Source organism: Pleurodeles waltl, chromosome 6, assembly GCF_031143425.1.
Source record: "Pleurodeles waltl isolate 20211129_DDA chromosome 6, aPleWal1.hap1.20221129, whole genome shotgun sequence".
Taxonomy (NCBI): Eukaryota; Metazoa; Chordata; class Amphibia; order Caudata; family Salamandridae; genus Pleurodeles; species Pleurodeles waltl.
The window spans coordinates 138,347,287-138,370,542 of NC_090445.1; the positions used below are offsets into that span (position 1 = coordinate 138,347,287).

The following is a 23,256-nucleotide window of genomic DNA, read 5'->3' on the forward strand; positions in this document are numbered from 1 at the left end:
TTCCTTCATTATTTTCCGTGACCCTTTCTCTATCTGGTGACCCAAGTATTTCACTTTCTTCTGACAGAACTGCAGTTTGGAAGGAGACACCTTGTGTCCATTCCCTCCCAAATGGTTCAACAGAGCAATGGTATCGGCTGTGCAGCCACTTTCTGTCTTTGATGCAACCAGTAAGTCATCAATGTACTGTACTAGGGTTGACTCGAATGGCAACTCTAACTCTTCCAAATCTTTCTTTAGAACTTGATTGAATATTGACGGTGACTCAGAAAACCCCTGAGGAATTCGGCACCAACTGTACACTCTGTCTAGGAATTTGAAACAAAAGAGGAATTGGCTGTCCTCATGAAGAGGCACAGAAAAGAATGCTTGTGACAAATCGATGACTGAGAACCACTCAGCTTCGCAAGGGATCTGAAACATTATCACAGCTGTATTCGGTACGACAGGGCAGCACTTTATTATGATGTCATTTATTTTTCTCAAATCCTGTACAAGTCGGACTTTCCCACTTGGCTTCATTAGTCCCATTATCGGTGAATTACATGGGCTGCTTAATACTTCTTTCAGTACGCCCTGCTTCACGAATTCGTCAATAAGTTGGGCAACTTTCATGAGGGTATCTTGTGGCATGTGGTATTGTGGGGTCTGGGGAAAGATCGCATTGGGCTTTACCATCACTTTTACTGGTTCTACTCCTTTCATCAATCCCACCTCTTTCCCTGTCATGTCCCACACTTCCTTTCCGACTGTTTCCCGTAATTCTGCTGGGATATCTTCTTCAGTTATCATTGGTAAAAGACAAATCAGAGGATACTCTTCGTCAACTGTTTCTATCTCATCCCCCTCTACACTGTCCTCGTCTTCCCCATCATTGCTCGTCTCTATTGTTATTCCCTCGTTCGAACACATTATCGAACAACCCAATTTGCACAATAGGTCTCTTCCTAACAGTGCAATCGGGCTTGAGTCACATACTACAAACTGATGTACCCCTTGATAGTTACCGATGTTGACTGGTATCGGATCTGTTATGGGGTTCGTCAGATGTCTGTTTGCTACCCCCACCACTTGAACTGTCCTCCCTGAGAGTGGCAAATTTGGTACTTCACTGCTCTTAACAGTTGAACGTGTGGCTCCCGTGTCAACCAAGAATGAGACACGATGACACATTACTCTTCCCTCTACGTACGGACCCCTTTGATCAACTTCTAGGGATGCCGCAAGCACACAATCTCCTTCCTCTTCCGAGCTTTCACTCTCCCATACATTGTTTATTCCACTCTCACTGTGTAATGGGAACTGTTGTACTGTGCCGTTTGTACTCATTACCTGACCCGTTACCTGTGGAGGAACCATCATTTGCTGCTGACTCATTGGTGCCAAAGGTATTTGCATCTGCTGATTAGGTACCATAGGTAACTGCTGTTGCATCGGCTGCATCTGCGTCATCTGCACACGGGGCATCTGCATCTGCTGCGGCTGCATAGGTTGTAATCCCTGCAATTGATTTATAGTCTGAAAATTTGGGTTTGGACCTCTCATTTTTGGTCCTCTCATTGTCTGAAATGCATTGACATCATTGTTTTGCTGACCAACACCTACACCTGCACCTACACCTTCCTGCACCACCATCGGGCACTCGCGTTTCCAATGACCTACGTTTCCGCACGCGTGACACGGCATCACCTTTTTCATTGCCTGCACACCCGTCACAACAGTGTTCAAATCCGGACCATTATTCACAAAACCTCCTCTGCCTCTGCCTCTGTCCTGTGGCTGAAACGCCATGTTTCCTTGCAACTGCGGCTGCGGTTGCTGAAACACCATGTTTCCCTGCAACTGCGGCTGCTGTTGCGGCATCTGCTGTTGGAACCCTTGCATCCCTGGCAACCCTTGCAGTCCTTGCAGACCTTGCAAGCCTGTTTGAGCTGCCTTAAGCTGCATCATCATCACCTTCTCTTTCAGCTTTTTCTGTTTCACCTCAATTTCGTCGCTACAGTACTTCGCATAAGTCAAGACTTCATCAATCGGTTTCGACTGCCAGCAGATCAAATGCGATTTTATCATCTGACTTATCTCTGGTCTCAGCCCTTCCACAAATCTGAACACAAAATGAAGCATATTTTTCGCCTCCATTGCTTCCGTGCCACTGTAATTCTTGAACGCCTTCAACAACCTCTCATAGTAACTATGAATCGATTCTTTAGCCTCTTGGGCAGTTCGATCAATTTTCTGCCAATCCACATTTTTCGCGGCAACCTTTGTCTTCAAATGCTCAATCACCTTATAGTACAGACACATCACCATAGGTGATGGTGCACCCGTCTCTCTGTCTCTCTCTTGTTCGCTTGTCGGCCAACCTACAGCTCTTTTGCAATCCTCCCACAAATCTGCCGGAACCACAATCTCGAATAAAGTGTTCAGGTCTTCCCAGAGACATTTTGCAAGCTTCACAAACCTATCAGTCTGTTGATACCATTCGATCGGCTTCTCTCTCAGTTTGGGAAAATCATTCGTAAAGGACTGAATATCGCTCCTGTGCCATGGTACATGTACTAATTTTCCCCCTGCTGTCTCCCTCATTGGTAACATGGTTACTGTTTCGCTGCTCTGCGGTCTTTTCTCATTGTGCTCTGTGGCACTGTCCCTCCTCTTATCCTTCCTCTTTACCCATCTGCTTTCCCACTTGTCTAAGCACCTCCACACTTGTGCACTCTGCAACAATTCTCTAAGGTGTGCCTTCATGCCTGCTGATCTCATGTGTTCAAAATCTGTAGTCCCAAAATCCAACCTATAACTCCTGCTCAAGTGTTTCGTCTTGCCTATGTCAATCCCGTTCCTGTCTGCTACTTCCTGCAAACTCTTATGTACCTTGTTTACTTCTTTCGTTATCTTTGGACATAGATACCTCAACTCCTCTTCCGTGTAGGACTCCAACCTGTTCACACCCATATTTCCTTCCACCAATTCTTGTGCTTCCATGTTCAGCCTCATCCTGCTCAAGTAATCGTCTCCTTTCCCACTGTCTGAACTTTGTGTGGAATTTAGACTGTTGAACCACTGTGTCAGCTGTTGCGCATTTACCCCCATCAGTGTAGCATTCACATCGACTGCCATCGATGGTTGCGGCAATTTTTCAGTGTTCGATGTTAATGGTATTATCAGTGGGGGCTCGACCTCACCAGTGTTGACTGAGCGCATACGGGACTAAACTCCATCAAGGACCCAGACCCAGTTGGCTGAGCCACTATCGGGGTTATCCCTGGAGTGTTTTCTATGCACCTTCTTTCTGTCCCATTCTGCAGCATTTGTCCCTGACTGCTCATACCTAAGTTAGGCTGACTATACAAAGGTACCACTGGACCTACGGTAATGGGCAGTGATATCGCATCTGGATTTTGTCCATTTCCCATATTCTGAGGCATGTTCATCCCCATATTATGGGCCATCATTGCCGGCATGCCCATCTGACTCCCCGTCATTTGAGCATGAACATTTCCTCCCTGCATCTGCTTTTGAGGCATCATAAACTGAGTTTATTCAGCTTGTGCCATTGTTGGGTTGTAACCATTCTGTACGCCCCTTACGGTTGGATCTAGAATCATCCCTCCATTGTTGTCACTGCTGTAGTACCCTGGCATCTGCGGCTGATAATGTTCTGCTGGTTTCAACACGGGCACATCTGGATACATTCTCCTAACCTGCGGTATCTGTGGGGTGAGCAGTAAACTGGGATCCTTAGATCCCGATGGTGCTCCTGGATTCTGCCTTTCACTGTTCTGTACCGATGCCGGAGGGGCAGAACTGGTACTTGGACCTTGTCCATTTTCCGCATAAGGTGGTGGACGGTCGTTCAGCAATTGCATTATCAACTCCTCATCCTCTAACTCCTCTTCTCTTCTCAACTTTTCCTCGTTCTCTCTATCCTTGGAACATTTCCTGTCCGTCTTACAGGTAGCTTTCTTACCTGTCTCCTCTTCATCTTTAGTAATTGCGGGGAACAATTTTATTCCCTGCAATACATCTGACCTCCACACCTTCTGCGCATTATCCCACCTAGCATCCCCTAGTGTCTTTTCTACCTTCCTCATCCTTGTTTCAAACTTGTTTTTCTGTTGCTGTCTAGCCATGAGTTCCCAGATTGCTAGGGCCTCAAACTGTGCTGGCCTTGGAGGCACCTTCATGTCATACATCGTAAATCTCAAATTCTCTAGGACCCTTATATTGAATGTCCCATGTATCGGGAATGCTACGCTCCCATGTTTCTCTGTCCACTTGTGCCATTGCTTTAGCCAAAGACACGGAGCTACCCCTTTTTCCTCCATTACAATGTAAGCTGGTGTGCCCTCGGGCGGCGTCTCCTCTCCTACGCTCGCTTTGATGTAAGACTCCCCTTTCATCGCGCTCCTAAATGCTTTAAGGAATTTCATTTTCTCGTCTTTTATTTCACAAAGTTTATAATCAATAGGTCACTTTTATTCCACAAAATTTATAATCAATAGGTGACTTTAATTCCCGGAATACTCTTCACCTGCCTTTCCCCTTCCAATCGAGTCCCACGGACTGCGTCCAATCCGTGCGCGACCCTTCTCTCCAACCAACCTATCCCAGCGCGGCTCTTAGTGACGTCACACTCACACACACTGCGGCTGACAAAGCCTCGCGGCTAGTCCTCCTTCACTCAGTTCCTCCCGTAACAACTTTTTGCATGTATCGCGAGTTACCAAAACTAAAACAGATCTGTCGGTTTACTACAGGAAGGGTAACACAATTGCTTCAGGACCTTAGGGACTTTTCACCAGCCTCGACCACTATTCGATCTCTTTCACCAGCCTCGGCCGCTATTCCGTCTTTCTCAGTCCCCACATTCGCAAGCAAACCTGACCCGCAGACCTACTCTCAACTTGTCAATGATCTGTTCTAGTGCACTTAGAATCTTGTCAAAGCCCGAAGTCGAAGTTCCTATCACTCCCTAACACACATACCGACCCGTTGACCACGCCCGATCAACCTACTAAACCGCCCAGACCACAACATGGATCAACATACTCCGGAGTCTCTTGACCTCGCAGGGCCCGTCTCAACAACAACAACCACGTGGACCTTTTTATGCACAAAGCGCCAGACGCACATGAAGTTCGACGACTTCCCTACTCTCGTACTCGGAGCCGCACCTCCGCTATTTCTATGAAGTTCGACGACTTCTCTACTTCTACACTCGGAGTCGCACCTCCGCTATCCTTAAAAGAAAACCCTCGCAACCTTTTCACACACCCTGCGGCAATAAGCTGTGCAAGCGCAAAACCCTAACTTCACTCATACCATCACTAGTACCGCCAACGCTGTTTCCACATCTCCTTTCTCTCCATTCGCAAGTTCCGAGATCCCGGGAAAGTCGCGGTGGACCTAGCCCATCATCATCTTGTCAATCAGTTTTACCCAAGAAAAATCTAATTCAACTTCTCGAATGAGGCCTCAAAATGCGTAACCGTTAGTTCGACACCATGTACTCTAATGGTACAGGGTCCCAAAAGACGTAACCGTCCTCTGCTACCATCTACTGTTAGAGCGGAACGTGGTAACAATTTACCTGCGTTCGGACGCTCTGTAGGTCGATGAATCTTTTGACTAAGTGGGAACTCTCTGTACTCTTAATCGATCAATCACCTCTTATCGATAATCAATAACGAACATAAGCAACACCTTGAACAACATAACACTTAACAATTAATCCAGAATACATTTCGGCGAACCCTGACCTTTCAGCCAGGAATAACCACACCAGTTTATTGCAAAGTTAGTGAATTTATTTCCCTATATTAACAAAGCTAGCACAATATAAATGTGTCTCAACACCAAATGATAAACATATACGAACATTAATAGCTGTCCATAACGTCGAAACAAGTGTAATCTATGTAGCATTTGAATCACGCGGCATTCGATAATAGCAATGCAAATCACTAATACGATAATCTGTAATGGGCTAATTGCGTACATTTAGTCAGCATAACAAGATCTCCAATTGCATCGTGCGACATATGGAATCCTCATCTAACCTCAAATTAGCATCAGCATGTGGGACTTCATGCAAAAAAACAATTTGGCAACATCAATTTAGAAAACTCCTAGCTAGGGTCCTTATCAAAATCAGCAGTTGGTTACCTAAAAGAAACACAATGCAATTTTACAATTTCCTGTCATAATTACCAATTCCGATCAGCAATCAATGAACTCTTCGTCTCACAGGTATCGTTTCTCGATCAGCATAGGACGGGACAAAGGGGCAGGGGTGGATGGGGCAATTGCCTCACGGCGGCAAGGTAAGGCTACTACTTCATGCAAAGGGGCAAGTCAAGGTTAAAGGCTCTAGGGCAAGAATCATTAAAGTCTCTTTCTCTCGACTAGAGAAAGCATCAAAGTCTCTCAAAATGGCGTCGCAGCAAAATGGGTCATAGTAGCTACGAAGTCAAAATGGCGGGATGTCCGAAGATAGAGAGAGAGCTTTCCTCTCGTGCACCTGGGTTTTATAGACAACAGTTCAAGTCCAGTAGGGTCTCCATTGGTGGGTTCATAGGTTAGCTTCAAATTGACCAATCAAAAACGACAGTTCTCAAGCTTTTACTTAAGCATACATTATCCTTGGAGATGGGTACGTAATTTGCAACATTGTCTCTCGATTAGCTTACTCTCAGAGCCTCCATTGTCCGCACCTGCAAGTCGACCTTGAATTAAAGAGAAAATATGCCATGCCGGCACTAACTTTAAGATAAGCATGTGAACAGTTTCTGTGGAAAAATACAGCTTCAAGCAGAAATACACGTTTAATAGCACAGTGGAAAAATACAAACATCTAAACCGTGAGACCAGGCAACTAGGCCAAAGCCTCAGCTAAAGTAATGCTAAGCTAAAACATTTCAAATAAGCAAATCGTAGCACACGTTTATGATTATGTCGGATTAGTGCAATTCTACCACACCACGTTATATAAAGCACGCGTATAAATGATGGCAAACTATTCTGAGGGCACATTTTGTCCCCGTACAATCTTTATTAGTTCGGTTAATATCACACATGATTGTTTCACACTACGTTTATGCGTTAATAAATCAAAACCTTCATTTTCTGCTTCATCACCTGCAGCGCCGACCAGCCAGGTCCAGCGCAAATACCTCCGCTGTCATCCGGCCCACAACAGTCACTGCACACCAGCCGAAGGGCGCCCGCACCAAGGGCAAATCGCACCAGTCTCTCTTGCCCAGGTATGCTGCCAGCAGTCCAGTAGCCAGTGCGCTGCTGTGCCCCCGCTCCCAGGCTCACCCGAGGCCCCTGTCACATGGGGCTTCCGAGAGCCACGTCAGGATGCATCTGTATGCCAGGAGACTTGTGGTGCTAACAAGGTCCCACCAGGGAACATGGCGTGTCAGGAGTATGAAGGGGGCTGCCCTTCACATCACAGTAGCCTGATGGCAAAGTCTAGCACTGGATTGAAGGAGGTCCGCTGTATTACCAGTACGTCATCCTGGAGCTTCAAAGCTGTGCAGCCATCATGTTCACCAGCTTGGGCCCGCCACCCACAAGGCAAATTCTTAACATGAGGACAATGATGTCTTATCACCATTCTAGGTTGGATTTTGAGGAAAAGTGGGCACTAATGTTCAAATTTTCAGCTTCTCCCTTAGTTAATGAAAATAGATTAGCATTGTGAAAGAACATCCACATTGCGTTTGTTGACCTACGACCAGTCTGTGATCTTGTTCCTAGACATTCTTTACTAGAATCTAAGAGCCTAGGTGTGCGCGCTCCTCTATTGTCCATCATAGTTAGACTACATGAAAATAATTACACCCAGGTGCATTGAGGTATCCCGGGGAAGGTACCCAAACTCATCCCTGCATAAAGAGATGTCAAACAGGAGTGTGTTTTAGCTCCCATACTCTTCTTTCTTTAAATCAATACATTTGATTCTCTTTGATCGTGAATCCACGATTCGCCCAAATTAAATGATTTGCCTATACCTGCTTTAAATTTTGCAGTGTATCGCTGAATCCCCAGCTGCTGAAATCTGACATCAAATAAAACACTTCTGCTTTACATCATCAGGAAGAGAGTGCGACTAACCATGGCCTATGGCGTCCTTAGAATGGATAAACTGTAGTTTATCACAGGGTACTAAGCAGTGATTATTTCTGCAATAGCATTCAGGAACCATTATTTGATGCATTGATGGACGGTCATAAATATTCGGCCAACTGTGAAAGAGATGCCTTAAAATGGAAAACAGTTTTCATAAATATAAAAATCTTTGGCATTTATTTTGCAACACATGGCATCTCATTATCTACTATTGGAAGCTCTTAGGACTGGTGCATCGGTTAGTCAAAGGAAGGCAGCCTTAGCTTGCTTGCAACCACTCAGTGACACCAATTTACAAGAAATCTCCAGAAAAAAATATTTAGCTTTTTCTTAATGTCTTGGGATTGCTCCCACATGAAAACAATAATTTTTCTGGTGCGTTAAAAATATTGACACCTTTTTTAGATGAGCTGTAAACAAACTGTAATGATTTACTGCCCCCTCTACTCCGTTTACTTTGGCTAACTTAATCCTTTCTATTGGAGTCTAGAATCATATCTAATAGAAGTTATCCCTGTTTATTAAAATGCTATGTGACGATTGCTATTAGTTAGATACATAAGCGTACATGTTAATTGACAGGCTGATCTCTTTTAGAAGAGATATTATTTACATGATAAATGTGTGCACTTGAGGGACATCATCTCCCCCTACCTTGTGAGTCCGGATAAAAAATTGGTAAATCTCATTTGATCTGCAAAATTACAATTTTCGAAACAGGGAGTAAGCATTACAACTTGTTAATAAACGAATATTACAAATGTTATTGACGGGAATACCTGTTGCTTGGATATTAACTTTATAAAAACAGCAGGGTTAAAAATTAAGCCCTGATGAATGTGTGAGTTTGGGGAACTTCACTTCCTTGCATTTTGTGAATTCCCAAGTTAAAAACTTTGTAAATTTCATGAGATTTGCCAAATTACAAATTTCATTACTAGAGTTAGCACTAAAGTTTGTGGAGTAAAAAAATATGACAAACGTTACGGACTGGAATAAATAAATTCCGCATGGATATTACTTCAGCAACAATAGTCAAGTTAAAAACTAACTGACTTTGTAACAGTGTAGGTCGCAGACCTGATTTGCAAGACATTTTGGATTCAAAAACTAAAAAATTCGACTTTAGGCATAGTTGAAATACACATAGTTAAAAATGGAACAAACTGATTTTGCCACAAACCTAACCCTCCTGTTTTCAACATTTAAAAATGCAGAACATCTATTTTCTCGACTTCTTGTTATGTAAACACACAAATATGACGAAATTAGTTTAGGTAGTTATTGTCTAGGTTCAAACACCATTTGATTCACTCTCTATTAAATAAGCAACATAAACGGTGCAAATTGAACTGTCCTGTTTAAAAAAAAAAAAATTGTACAGGGAAGTGTTTCTGAAATATGCCCACAGGCAAATTCCGTATACTGCAGGCTGGAAGGACTGTGACTTTGAAGTTTAATTTCATATGGTGGGGCTGCTGCGAGGTATTGGGCTGTCCTCTTGTGGTGAATTTATAAACTGCACCTACAAGGCCTTTAGTTCCTGGTCTGGGTCAGGTACTCTGGTAGGGCTCCGAAACAGCTTTCATTACTTCGTGAATCTATTTCCACGGTTTTAAAAAAATGAGTTGCATTCCCAAGATGTGGAATCCACCCTGGAGTACGCCCTTCGCGTGGAAGAAACACCCCGAAGTCCTTATTTTCAAGAATCACAAAGTTCCAGTTAGCGAGGAAAAGCCCCACGCTGTATTCCTCCTCTACCCTGTTCGCCCTCCCTTAGGAAGCAGGGCATAACACTTTCCTCTTTTTTCTCCATCTTCTTCATCTCTCTTAATATAGCCAAGGGAGTTCCTTTCCCATTCTCCCCAAAATAGTTTGTATTTACCCTTCTTATCCACACCTGCCTGAACCTAGCATCTGAAAACACACCTTCCCCTCCCTATGCTATGATACGTTTCTCATGCCTATGCCCTGGAGCATCTACCCCTGCTTACACTCTAGACTTTTAAGCCTTTGCCTGTGGAATTGTGTTTCTGCCCCTGCTTCTTCAATTATGCATATAGCACTACCTATGCTTTGGAATCTCTACCCCTAGATATAGACTAGTACTTCTACCCCACCAATACCATACATTTTCCCAACTCTACCCTGACATATCTATCCCCTCCTAAACCCTAGCTTAATTGCTCCACCTCGACTATAGCCTGGCACATCTACCACTGACAATACCCAGGCAAGTCTGCCGCATCTATACACTATTACTTCTCTACCTGGCTATACCCTCTATCTTAACCCATATCTGTATTCTTGAGCCTCTACTCATACCTATAACATAGTAGTATTTCCCCCACTCCTTTTTCAGTTCAATTTTGTTTCAGTTTCCAAATAATTTGCTTTTCCTTATTCTTGAAATCTACCACTTGTTCTTGATATTATATTTTCGACGTGTTCCCCTGTGCCAAGCAGTGATCATATGATAGTGTCTGGTTTTTTATTTTTACCTCGAGAATTACACTAATCTAATGTGTGTTCTCTTTCTCACTCAACCAACCTCGACAGTACTAGTGATAATGGGTGCAGTATGCATCACAATCTTTATTTTCTCCTAGCTATGCTATTTGTATGCTAAACTCAGAGCTCCCCAGTTCCCCAAATCCATTCGCTGAGTAGGTAAGCATAGGTTTTCGTTCTTTATTTGCATTTTGGTACTTTTAAACCTATTTATCCTTTTATAAGTTCAGGAACACAAGTACCTGGAGACAAAATATGATATGGCACTGATATGCTACTCATGCATGGAATTGAGACACGCTAAAGCTGTCCTTTGGAATGGTGAAAGAAGGAGTGGTCTCCACAAGGAGGGAGTTTAACCTGAGATGTACAGTTTACTGCTGGTCAATCAACTTTAATGCCATACCACCCTTTATCACACTGTGCTTCAGGGTTGTCATGCATAGGGCAATGAGCATGTGATATTGAGGGTACGCCAAGTGTAACATGGAGCTATCTGATGACTGTCACCTCACTATGGGCCTCATTATGAGAGTGGCGGTCCCAGGACCACCACACTCACAGTGATAGTCGGACCGCCGCACTCCATGTGGTCCGACCGCCACATTACAACCCTGTTGGGGGGACCCACCAGGGGACCAATGTCCCCACTACGAACATGGTTCCCGACGGGCTGACAGGGGGACCCCTGCACTGCCCATTCTCATGGCATGGGCAGTGCAGGGCCCCCCCTGCCCAGCATCCTCAGAATGCACACTGTCTGCTTTGTAGACAGTCCGATGGTACTGGTGTACTACGATATTGGCCTCATCTCCCTTAAAGTAGCCAAGGCCCATATCGTAGCACTGTTCCCACTGGTCAGCCCAGTGGGAACATTGTAATACGTTTGGGGGAGACACCACTGGTATGACGGTGGCTTCCTCCCCATGGTTTCAGTGGTTCCTTGATGGGACTGCCAAAGTCGTAATGAGGCCCTATATCTCAACCGTAAACCTCAGTTCGTTGACTGCCAACTTGAACAACAACAAAAATACTGGAGGCTATAACATGGAGGTAGATTATTTGCAGTACATGTTCCCAGTCAGAGTGCAGATCCCAACCACAAACGGCTGAGGAAACCCTGAAAAGTGAACTATTTAGACTTCCCTAAAATTAAACAGGGTTTACAAATGAAGGATACTGGAACTGGCTCCTGCTTCATCCATTTGGACTCTAAGGTCCTCTATTCCATAAATAACGCTGTCTTTTTTGTAATAAACCACATCACTCTGAAAACAAAACAAAAGGAGAGCTGTCCCCCTACATAAAGCTGCTACATTAATAATAAATATATTTGATGCAAAAGCTGTGCATTGGAGTACAGTTGGGTATGTGACGCTAATCCTGCACATCTATAGTCTTCATTGGGTGTTGAGGTTAAACTTGTGCATGAGCAGGTTGCAGTGAGGTTAAGGCTCGATCCTCCCGTAAGGAGGTTAGAGGGAACATTGGAGGCTGCACCAGCAGAAACTTATGGGGCTAATCCTGAACCTGTGGAGACTGTACTGGGAGTTTGAGGTTAAACTTGTGCATGGGGAGGCCACAATGAGGTTAAGACTCGATCCACCCACACAGAGACTGCAGAGAGTAGCAGAGGCTGCACCAGCAGAAACATATGGGGCTAATCCTGCGAATTTGGAGACTGCTTTGGGCTTTGAAAGCTGCACCTACGTATGGTGAGGCTATACTTGTATAAGAGGAGGATACCTTAGGCATTTAAGGCTAAACCTATGCATGCATATAATGGCCAAATGGGGCTAAAGCTGCTCATGGGTAGGTTAAACTAGTCATTTTCAGTAAGACATTTGGGCCCATATTTATACTTTTTTAGCGCCGCATTTGCATCTTTTTTTGACGCAAATACAGCGCAGACTTACAAAATATCATTGTATTTTGTAAGTTTGCGCCGCTTTTGTGTCAGAAAATGACGCAAATGCGGTGCTAAAAAAGTATAAATATGGGCCTTGATGTTTTCATCTGTGCACGGGGAGCCTGCACTGCCATTTTACTGGAGGCAATACCTGTAAAGGTGAGTTCATTAGGAATCGAGGTCTCCACTCCTTCTGGACCAAGGTGGGGTCCATGGTGAGGGTGGCCGTAGTCATCCTCACCTTGCAGTTGGCCCCACTGGTCCTCCATGACTTGGTGGACTTCCCCCAACTGGCTCATCATGCCGTAGGTTTTCATCCACCACCTTCACAGCGACTAGGCTCTGTATTTTGCATCATTGGCTGTCCCCACAGCTGCCGATGCACAAGGTAAGGCTCACGGCTATGTTAACACTGCCTCTTATGAGAGGATAATCTACAACCTGTTGGAAAAAGCGGACGTGTTTCTTCTTATTTGGTCTGCTTTCTTGTGGGTGGGCTGAGGTTATACCACGCCACACGCAACTTGCCTACACTGGAGGCTCGTCCTGTAGAACTGTCACCCCTGCGGTCCCTCACTCCCTTCCCCTATGGCCCCTCCCTCTTTTACTTGCTCCTCCTCTCCCCCACCAACCCTCTGTCCTCCCCTCTTCCCTTCTCCCCTCTTCTCTCCTCTGCCCTACCCTCAACCCCCAGTGCTTTCCCCACTTCCCCAATCACCCTCTTTCTTCTACCCCCCCCCATCTTCCCTACCTTGCTCTTCCTGTGTGAAGTACATCACGGCTACCTTACCACCCTCCTGGATTTATTTCACCCTCCTCGTGGGTTTCTCTTTTTCTCTGCACTCACCCACCAGAGTTGCCATCTTCCCGTTGGACTGGTTATGTCCCTTCATTCAGCACCTGTGTACTCCTATTGATGGTTGCACTTCAGTCTTTTTGAATTACTCTACCCATGCAGGATGTACATGGCATTGCTTCAGTTGAAATTTCAATGAGAAATTACAACACAAAAAATTGAATCAAGGCCATGGATATGCATGAGGAGGCTGCAATGGACATTTAAGGCACTAGCCTTGCACGAGCAGGCTGCAATGTGAACTTCAGGTCATACCTTTGGTTGCTGAGACCGCAGTAAGCAATTGAAGCTAAGCCTCTGCATAGAGGCAGTTGAACAACTCATTTGCGGGTAAAGTCTGTATAATGTGAGCCTTCTCTAAGCATTTGAGGTTAAATATTTGCATAATGATGCATAATTATATGTTTAAATGTTTTTAGTGTACCTGTGAATCTGAGGCTGATCCCAGACATTTCAGTGTTGTGCTTGAGCATTTTGGAACTGTCTGGCCATTTTCAGTTATGCACGGGATTTGCTAAGACATTTGAAACCGTGGTAGTCCATTTGTGGGCTTCACTTGAGATTGTGAAGACTAAGTTTAAACATTCAAGATTGTAATTAGGCATTTAGGGCATTGGTCCTCATTGAGGTTTAGTTGATTTGCAACACATTTCAACATTTTCTATTTCTACTTATGTTTGACAACGCTTTACATTCATGAATACCTCCTATTTTGTTTTGGATGTTTGCAAAGTGGTCTGTCTGAATTGTGTGTGTTTTCAACTACCTGTGCCATAAAAGTCACTACAGATATCTGATGGCACTATCATCAGGGCAAGTGTGATGGATTTCAAACCACTCAGCTAAGAGGGTTGTCAAAACCACCTAAAGGTGCCAGTTGCACTGTCTTGGAACTCCAAACGTTCTCTAAATAGCAGCATGTTATATCTGGACTTACTGGAAGTGTTGGGACTCTTCGATCTCCTTGCTACAAACTTTAGACTGTTTAAAATACCTTTTGTAATGCTTTGAGTTTTTATTCTTAATGTAATATTAGCTAATTTAAGTTCACTCACTGTTACAATTGTAGTATATCGGGTTGTTAATGTTCTCCTCTGTGGCCTTATTAGCTGATACAGTCCCAATCTCCCTTATGGGCAATACCGAAAAAGGAGACTGACTTAACCCATCAAAAGGTGGCAGAGAAGCAGAGATCATTCTTTGGAATGAATGGATAGTTTAGGTTAGGGATCTAGAAATAGGCTATCTTATGTAAAAATTACAATACTATTCCTGTCAAAATGTTTTCTTTTGTAGCAAGTATGACCAATTGTTGTTCTTTATTCATTTTATAAGCACTCAAGGGCAAGAGGGCATCCGGACAAGCAGCTGCCACCACCACAAGTGCGGAGGTGGTTGGGATAACAGCCACTACCATGACTACTACCACCAGCGCCAAGGCCATGGCGAATGGTTTTGCTGACCCTGGTAAGTATTGTTTATTATTTCTTTTTACTTTTAACTATTCCCTCTAGTAAAATTATGGCTTTGTGTATTCATGCTATTTACTTGTTTCAACACCGCTATCAAATGTTTGTTATCCCTGCATTTCCCTGTGTTTTCTATCTTTACTGTTTCCACACCTCATTTTCTCTTGTCTGTAGTTTTCTTCTGCTCCCTTTTTTATTAAGCTTTTCCTCACCCCTCTTTTACATGTCTGGTGTAATACAGTTAAAATAACAGCTTTTTGGTATTGTAAAGAGGACCACAGGCCTAAGTATTTTATTAACCAAACATGTCGGTTGATAAGGCTTTCTTCATCAAACAGAAAGTACAGACACAGAGATAGAGTTGTCATGGCCCTGGACCTCCAGTGTTGTCTTATACTAGCAGTTTCCACAACAGTACAGCATGTCAGGAATTAGATACCACCTCTTCATTGCATTTCGTTCCTATAATAATGTTGGTTGACTTGACTACATGGGTTTTAATATGTTGTCAACCTACAAACCTCCCAAAGTGATACTTTTGATACTGATAGCTTACCTAACTTTAGTGAGGTATTGCTGATGTACCTTGTGCAACATAATTACTTAGGTGACTAATCAGTATTAAAATGGGTGCATTATGTCTTTGTCATGGGGGACAGGCCACCAGTTCTGCCAGAAGCACCAACCAGCAAAGGACGGTGGAGCAGGTCATTTGAGAGAGAGGTAACGGTCCCAGTGGCAGCAGGGACAAGTGGTAAGTCACTTTGCTTTCTTACTGACAATATTGTATTTGTAGGAAAGTACCATCTTGCCTTGCATGTTACCCCCATATTTCACTGTATATATGTTGTTTTAGTTGTATGTGTCACTGGGACCCTGCCAGCCAGGGCCCCAGTGCTCATAAGTGTGCCCTGTATGTGTTACCTGTGTTATGACTAACTGTCTCACTGAGGCTCTCCTAATCAGAACCTCAGTGGTTATGCTCTCTCATTTCTTTCAAATTGTCACTAACAGGCTAGTGACCAATTTTACCAATTTACATTGGCATACTGGAACACCCTTATAATTCCCTAGTATATGGTACTAAGGTACCCAGGGTATTGGGGTTCCAGGAGATCCCTATGGGCTGCAGCATTTCTTTTGCCACCCATAGGGAGCTCTTACAATTCTTACACAGGCCTGCCACTGCAGCCTGAGTGAAATAACGTCCACGTTATTTCACAGCCATTTTACACTGCACTTAAGTAACTTATAAGTCACCTATATGTCTAACCTTTACCTGGTAAAGGTTGGGTGCTAAGTTACTTAGTGTGTGGGCACCCTGGCACTAGCCAAGGTGCCCCCACATTGTTCAGGGCCAATTCCCCGGACTTTGTGTGTGCGGGGACACCATTACAAGCGTGCACTACATATAGGTCACTACCTATGTGTAGCTTCACAATGGTAACGCCGAATATGGCCATGTAACATGTCTAAGATCATGGAATTGCCCCCTCTATGCCATCCTGGCATTGTTGGCACAATCCCATGATCCCACTGGTCTCTAGCACAGACCAGGGTACTGCCAAACTGCCTTTTCAGGGGTTTCACTGCAGCTGCTGCTGCTGCCAACCCCTCAGACAGGTTTCTGCCCTCCTGGGGTCCAGCCAGGCTTGGCCCAGGAAGGCAGAACAAAGGACTTCCTCAGATTGAGTGTTACACATTGAGTGTTACACCCTCTCCCTTTGGAATAAGGTGTTAAGGCAGGGGAGGAGTAGCCTCCCCCAGCCTCTGGAAATGCTTTCATGGGCACAGATGGTGCCCATTTCTGCATAAGCCAGTCTACACCGGTTCAGGGACCCCTCAGCCCTGCTCTGGCGCGAAACTGGACAAAGGAAAGGGGAGTGACCACTCCCCTGACCTGCACCTCCCCTGGGAGGTGCCCAGAGCTCCTCCAGTGTGCTCCAGACCTCTGCCATCTTGGAAACAGAGGTGCTGCTGGCACACTGGACTGCTCTGAGTGGCCAGGGCCAGCAGGTGACGTCAGAGACTCCTTCTGATAGGCTCCTTCAGGTGTTGCTAGCCTATCCTCTCTCCTCAGTAACCAAACCCTCTTTTCTGGCTATTTAGGGTCTCTGCTTTGGGGAATTCCTTAGATAACGAATGCAAGAGCTCATCCGAGTTCCTCTGCATCTCTCTCTTCACCTTCTGCCAAGTAATCGGCTGCTGACCGCACTGGAAGCCTGCAAAACTGCAACAAAGTAGCGAAGACGACTACTGCAACTCTGTAACGCTGATCCTGCCGCCTTCTCGACTGTTTTCCTGGTGGTGCATGCTGTGGGGGTAGTCTGCCTCCTCTCTGCACTAGAATCTCCGAAGAAATCTCCAGTGGGTCGACGGAATCGTCCCCCTGCAACCGCAGGCACCAAAGAACTGCATCACCGGTCCCCTGGGTCTCCTCTCAGCACGATGAGCGAGGTCCCTTGAATCCAGCAACTCTGTCCAAGTGACTCCCACAGTCCAGTGACTCTTCAGCCCAAGTTTGGTGGAGGTAAGTCCTTGCCTCCCCACGCCAGACTGCATTGCTGGGAACCGCGTCTTTTGCAGCTACTCCGGCTCCTGTGCACTTTCCGAGAGAATCCTTTGTGCACAGCCAAGCCTGGTTCCACGGCACTCTAACCTGCATTGCACGACCTCCTGAGTTGTCCTCCGGCGGCGTGGGACTCCTGTGTGCAACTTCGGGTGAGCACTGTTTCACTCCACTTTGTAGTGCCTGTTCCGGCACTTCTGCGGGTGCTGCCTGCTTCTGAGAGGGATTCTTGTCTTGCTGGGCGCTCCCTCTTTCCCCTGACGCAATTGGCGACATCCTGGTCCCTCCTGGGCCACAGCAGCATCCAAAAACCCTAACCGCACGACTTGCAGCTAGCAAGGCTTGTTTGCGGTCTTTCTTCAGGAAAACACTTCTGAACGACTCTCCACGGCGTGGTACATCCATCCTCCAAAGGGGAAGTTTCTAGCCCTTGTCGTTCCTGCAGAATCCTCAGCTTCTACTGTCTAGTGGCAGCTTCTTTGCACCCACAGCTGGCATTTCCTGGGCATCCGTCCACTCTCGACTTGATCGTGACTTTTGGACTTGGTCCCCTTGTTCCACAGGTATTCTAGTCTGGAAATCCATCGTTGTTGCATTGCTGGTGTTGGTCTTTGCTGCAGAATTCCCCTATCACGACTTCTGTGCTCTTGGGGGAACTTCAGTGCACTTTGCACTCACTTTTCAGGGTCTTGGGGTGGGCTATTTTTCTAACCCTAACTGTTTTCTTACAGTCCCAGCGACCCTCTACAAGATCACATAGGTGTGGGGTCCATTTGTGGTTCGCATTCCACTTTTGGAGTATATGGTTTGTGTTGCCCCTATCCCTATGTGTCTCCATTGCATCCTATTGTAACTATACATTGTTTGCACTGTTTTCTAAGAGTATGCTGCATATTTTTGGTATTGTGTACATATATCTTGTGTATATTTGCTATCCTCATACTGAGGGTACTCACTGAGATACTTTGGCATATTGTCATAAAAATAAAGTACCTTTATTTTTAGTATATCTGTGTATTGTGTTTTCTTATGATATTGTGCATATGACACTAGTGGTACTGTAGGAGCTTCACTCGTCTCCTAGTTCAGCCTAAGCTGCTCTGCTAAGCTACCATTATCTATCAGCCTAAGCTGCTAGACACCCTATACACTAATAAGGGATACCTGGGCCTGGTGCAAGGTGTAAGTACCCCTTGGTACTCACTACAAGCCAGTCCAGCCTCCTACATTGGTTGTGCAGCGGTGGGATAAGTACTTTGTAACTACTTACCACTTTTGTCATTGTACTTTTCATAAGAGAAAAATATACAAAACAAGTTCAGTGTATGTACACCTAACCAAAAAGTTTTGCTTTTCTTTTCTCACTTCTTTTCTAAAGTGCTGAAAAGTACCTCTAAACTTTCTAAAAAGTTCTTTAAAAGTTAAAAAAGTTTTTTTCTGTCTTTCCAAAAGTTCTGAAAAACTTTTTTCTCACTTTTTCTATCCCTTAAACACTTTCTAAAATGTCTGGCACAGGCCAAACTGTTGATCTGTCCAAACTTGCTTATGATCACCTTAGCTGGAAAGGAGCAAGGAGTCTCTGCATAGAAAGAGGTTTAAGTGTAAGGAAGAATCCCTCTAGAGAACTGTTGGTTAATATGCTTGTTGAACAGGATAAGGCCAGAGGTGCCACTTCTGTTGAGAAATTAGCTGATGGTTCCCAATCTGACCCTGGGGCACCCCTAGCAAAAGATTTAGAGAAGAAACTTCCTAGCCTGCCCATTATCAGACAACCTAGCATAGCTGGTACTGATGTAGAGTCACACCATACTGATAGTGTTGTCTCACATCACAGTGAGAGTATTCCTTCTCATCATAGTAGAAGTGATGTTTCTGTTAGCCAAGCTGTTAGGGTGCCATCTGTTAGGGACAGGTCTCCTTCTGTTCATTCTCACCATACTTCTGTTTCAAGGCATGTCCCACCCACCGACCCTGATGACAGAGTGTTAGAAGGGGAGCTCAATAGATTGAGAGTGGAACAAACCAGACTGAAGCTCAAGAAGCAACAGCTGGATTTGGATAGACAGTCCTTAGAAGTGGAAAGAGAAAGACAGAAATTGGGTTTAGAAACCCATGGTGGCAGCATCAGTATTCCCCATAGTCATCCTGCAAAAGAGCATGATTCTAGGAATCTGCACAAGATAGTTCCCCCTTATAAGGAGGGGGATGACATTAACAAGTGGTTTGCTGCACTTGAGAGGGCCTGTGTTGTACAGGATGTCCCTCAAAGGCAGTGGGCTGCTATCCTATGGCTATCATTTAGTGGAAAGGGTAGGGATAGGCTCCTTACTGTGAAAGAAAGTGATGCCAATAATTTTGCAGTTCTTAAGAATGCACTCCTAGAAGGTTATGGCTTAACCACTGAACAGTACAGGATGAAGTTCAGAGAAACCAAAAAGGAGTCTTCACAAGACTGGGTAGACTTTGTTGACCATTCAGTGAAGGCCTCGGAGGGGTGGTTACATGGCAGTAAAGTTACTGATTATGAAAGCCTGTATAACTTAATCATGAGAGAGCATATACTTAATAACTGTGTGTCTGATTTGTTGCACCAGTACCTGGTGGACTCTGATCTGACCTCTCCCCAAGAATTGGGAAAGAAGGCAGACAAATGGGTCAGAACAAGGGTGAACAGAAAAGTTCATACAGGGGGTGACAAAGATGGCAAGAAGAAGGATGGTAAGTCTTCTGACAAGGGTGGGGACAAATCTAAAAATGAGTCTTCATCAGGCCCACAAAAACACTCTTATGGGGGTGGTGGGTCCAAATCCTCTTCAAATCAAAACAAAGAAAAGAAACCATGGTGCTATTTATGTAAAATAAAACGCCATTGGACAACAGATCCCAGTTGTCCAAAGAAAAGCACCAAGCCTCCTACCACTTAAGCGAAGCAGATATCCTGCCCCATAGCCTTCTTGTCCATAGTATTTTGCCACCTAGAACTGCAGCACAGTTTAATTTGGTGCTGCAGCGTAGGCAGATAAATTTACGTCTGATTGAGGTAACAGCATAGCATGAAATCTACAGTGCGTACAAACCAATGGCAAGGTGTGTTTCCCAGTGCCCACTCAGTCACCTACTAGTATTTCACTTCATCATTCTTTCTTTCTGTCCCATCCTACCCAAAATGTAAATTCCATCTCTGCATTCGTCACATTTTTCTGCCTAAGTAGCTTAACTTTCATGGCTTCCATTACGCATTTACGGTTCCAATTTTCTCCTTCTGTCAACCAATGTGACTAAGCAAAAGCGTAGTAGAAGATCAGCGACATCCAACCGTCCCATAGCTAAACCTCTACCTAGCACAATCCATATAACTTACCTCTTTGTAGACTAACTTTCCCCACGGCCAAGTAAAGGTATTTGTTGAAAATAATTTGTGGTGGAGGCCAGGGTGTAATATGGGACTAAAGGCCTGATTTAAAGTTTGGCTGTAGGATACTCTGTTACAAACATGATGAATAAAAAAAAATATTGTGTTTGTAGGTGGATGAGGTATCCATTATCCAACATTTGTGTGACAGAGTATCCCATTTGCTAGACTCCAACTATCTGCCCCTAATTTTGAACTCAGGATACCTTTGAAGAGGGAGTAGGAGAAGAGCAGGGCCATTGTAATTAATGATAGTAAGTTACTAACATGCCATTACAGCTGCCCCAAAAACATGCTGCAGAGCAGCAGACCTGCCAGCATGGCCCCAATAATGTTGTACATATAGTCAATTAAGTCTGCAGCATATATACGCCTTACTTATTAATGGCAACTAATTCATTTATTAACACACTTAAAGTGTCTGTTCAGTTTCAACATGAAATCATTTAAACTAAAATCACTTTTTGATTATGTTGGTGGTCAGGCTTCATTCTGTGCAGTGAGTGTCATTGCATTATGTTTATTTGTGTGAATAACTTGGCCCTGTGATTAATTATATCAAAATGAAATACCAACAGCCCCGGGGGACCAGCAATGTTCTGCTACTGTGCACTATTGACAGTAAATACAAGTGTTTGCTATGAGCATCTAAATTTGTTTTTTTTTTCATTCTTGATATAGCTATTTCTGCTGCTGGAGCCGACCAGCAACCATCCCAGTGGGAGATAGTCACCCGGGCGTGGTGCCAAATGTTGTAGGTTGTGGCAGCGGAATACCACCAGCTGGTGGCCTTTAAGAAGGAGGAGGAGGCATGGGCCTCCAGTTTCTGGGCCTACCAGTCAGGCCCACCTCCAACCCAGCCACACCACCCCCTCCAGCCAGGGTCCACTTCCGCCTGCACCACCAGCCCATCTCCTCATCATCATCAACCGGCCGCCTTCTCCACTGTGTCCTATGTGAGTGAGCTGGTGCTGCTCAGACATGGGTAGCAGAACCTGGCCCAGGAGGTGGCAGGCATTAAAAATGAATAGGGTGTCCACAAAACCCTTTTTAAATATTTTATTTGGTGAGAGGGCCTGTTTTGGGTGGGAACGGGAGTTGGGGAAAGGGTCAAAGGGACATTTGGGTTTTTGCTTAGGGACAGAGGGCGGGCTTGTTGTGAGTGGAGAAGGTGGGCTTTGTTAAAAAAATAAATGGGCTTTTTTCCTCATCTTTACTGTAAGTCTTTGAATTGCTAGTTAGAATAGCATTGTGATTTAGAGACAAGAGCGAGACAAGAAGCTGTTCTCTGAAATTGTCACGCTTTATAATGTGCATCTATTTTATCCCTAGTCATTCCCTATCTGAAGTGCCTTGTCATGTATTATTTCTCCTTCAGTAGGTTACCTACCTCTTCCTGAAGCCTAGTATACCCTCTTCCAGAGTGGGAACGGAAAGCTGACTAATTATGTTTGATTCTATTACTTGATTAGGTTTTGCAGCACCCAGCCACCTGCGAGTGATACTGTATAGTAGTAAGTTACTGCCCTTCTCCAACTCCTACCCTCTTTAACTATTGACCGCTAATAAGGTCTGCTAGCATACATGAACAACTGAATCTTATCTCTCCTTCCAAAGAACAACTTCAGTACTGAGGGCCTGATTTAGAGGTTGGCGGATGGGTTGCCCCATCACAATGGTGACGGAAATCCTGTCTGCCTAAATATAAATCCCATTATTTCCTATTCGATTTATATTTTGGCAGACGGGATATCCATTACCATTGTGACGAGTAACCCCTCTGCCCAGTGGCGTAGCGTGGGTTGTCAGCACCCGGGGCAAGGCAAGTTATTTGCGCCCCCTAACCCGTGGATTTTAGCACTCGAGAGTGCGAGCGCGCCCCCCCCAGATGTTGCGCCCGGTGCGGCCGGCCCCCCCTGCACCCCCCACGCTACGCCACTGCCTCTGCCGAAATCTAAATCGGGCCCAAAGTTCTTAACGAGTTCTTACCTGAATAGATTAAGTACTGTCTGTTACTTCTATCAATCTTCTAAAATCTTATTGCAGAGTTTCCCAAAGGGCCTTCTTAATGCTGATGGTATTAGTGGGCTAGTGCTAACAGGGAAGATATCACAAAATGACTGGGTCCCATTCACACCTATTCTGAATGATGTTGCAAGGTGAACTTCAACTCTAGGATTATTCAGAAGGATTATCAACCACAAGCAATTAGAATGAAAGAATACTCTGAGTTAAGTAGGTAATCCAAGTCTGCCATGATAAAAAAAAGTCATACCAAAACAACAGCTAGCAGTAGTAACTTGTAAGCAATCTGGGGAGCTAGTATTTAATTTATTAAAATTAAAACTAAGCGTACAAAAACCTTGAGTCAGGAGTCAGGACTCAAGAGAA

General features: G+C 44.7%; 1 long non-coding RNA gene across 1 annotated transcript in view; it reads left to right on the forward strand.

Moving 5' to 3' along the window:
- The window catches only part of LOC138301879 (uncharacterized), a 64,448-nt gene extending 42,645 nt beyond the window's left edge, over positions 1 to 21,803 (forward strand). Inside the window, exons 2-4 of the long non-coding RNA XR_011205136.1 lie at positions 14,751 to 14,882; positions 15,544 to 15,638; positions 21,547 to 21,803. This is a non-coding gene — a long non-coding RNA (uncharacterized lncRNA). The remainder of the gene's footprint in view (positions 1 to 14,750; positions 14,883 to 15,543; positions 15,639 to 21,546) is intronic.
- The last annotated feature ends 1,453 nt before the right edge of the window (positions 21,804 to 23,256 follow it).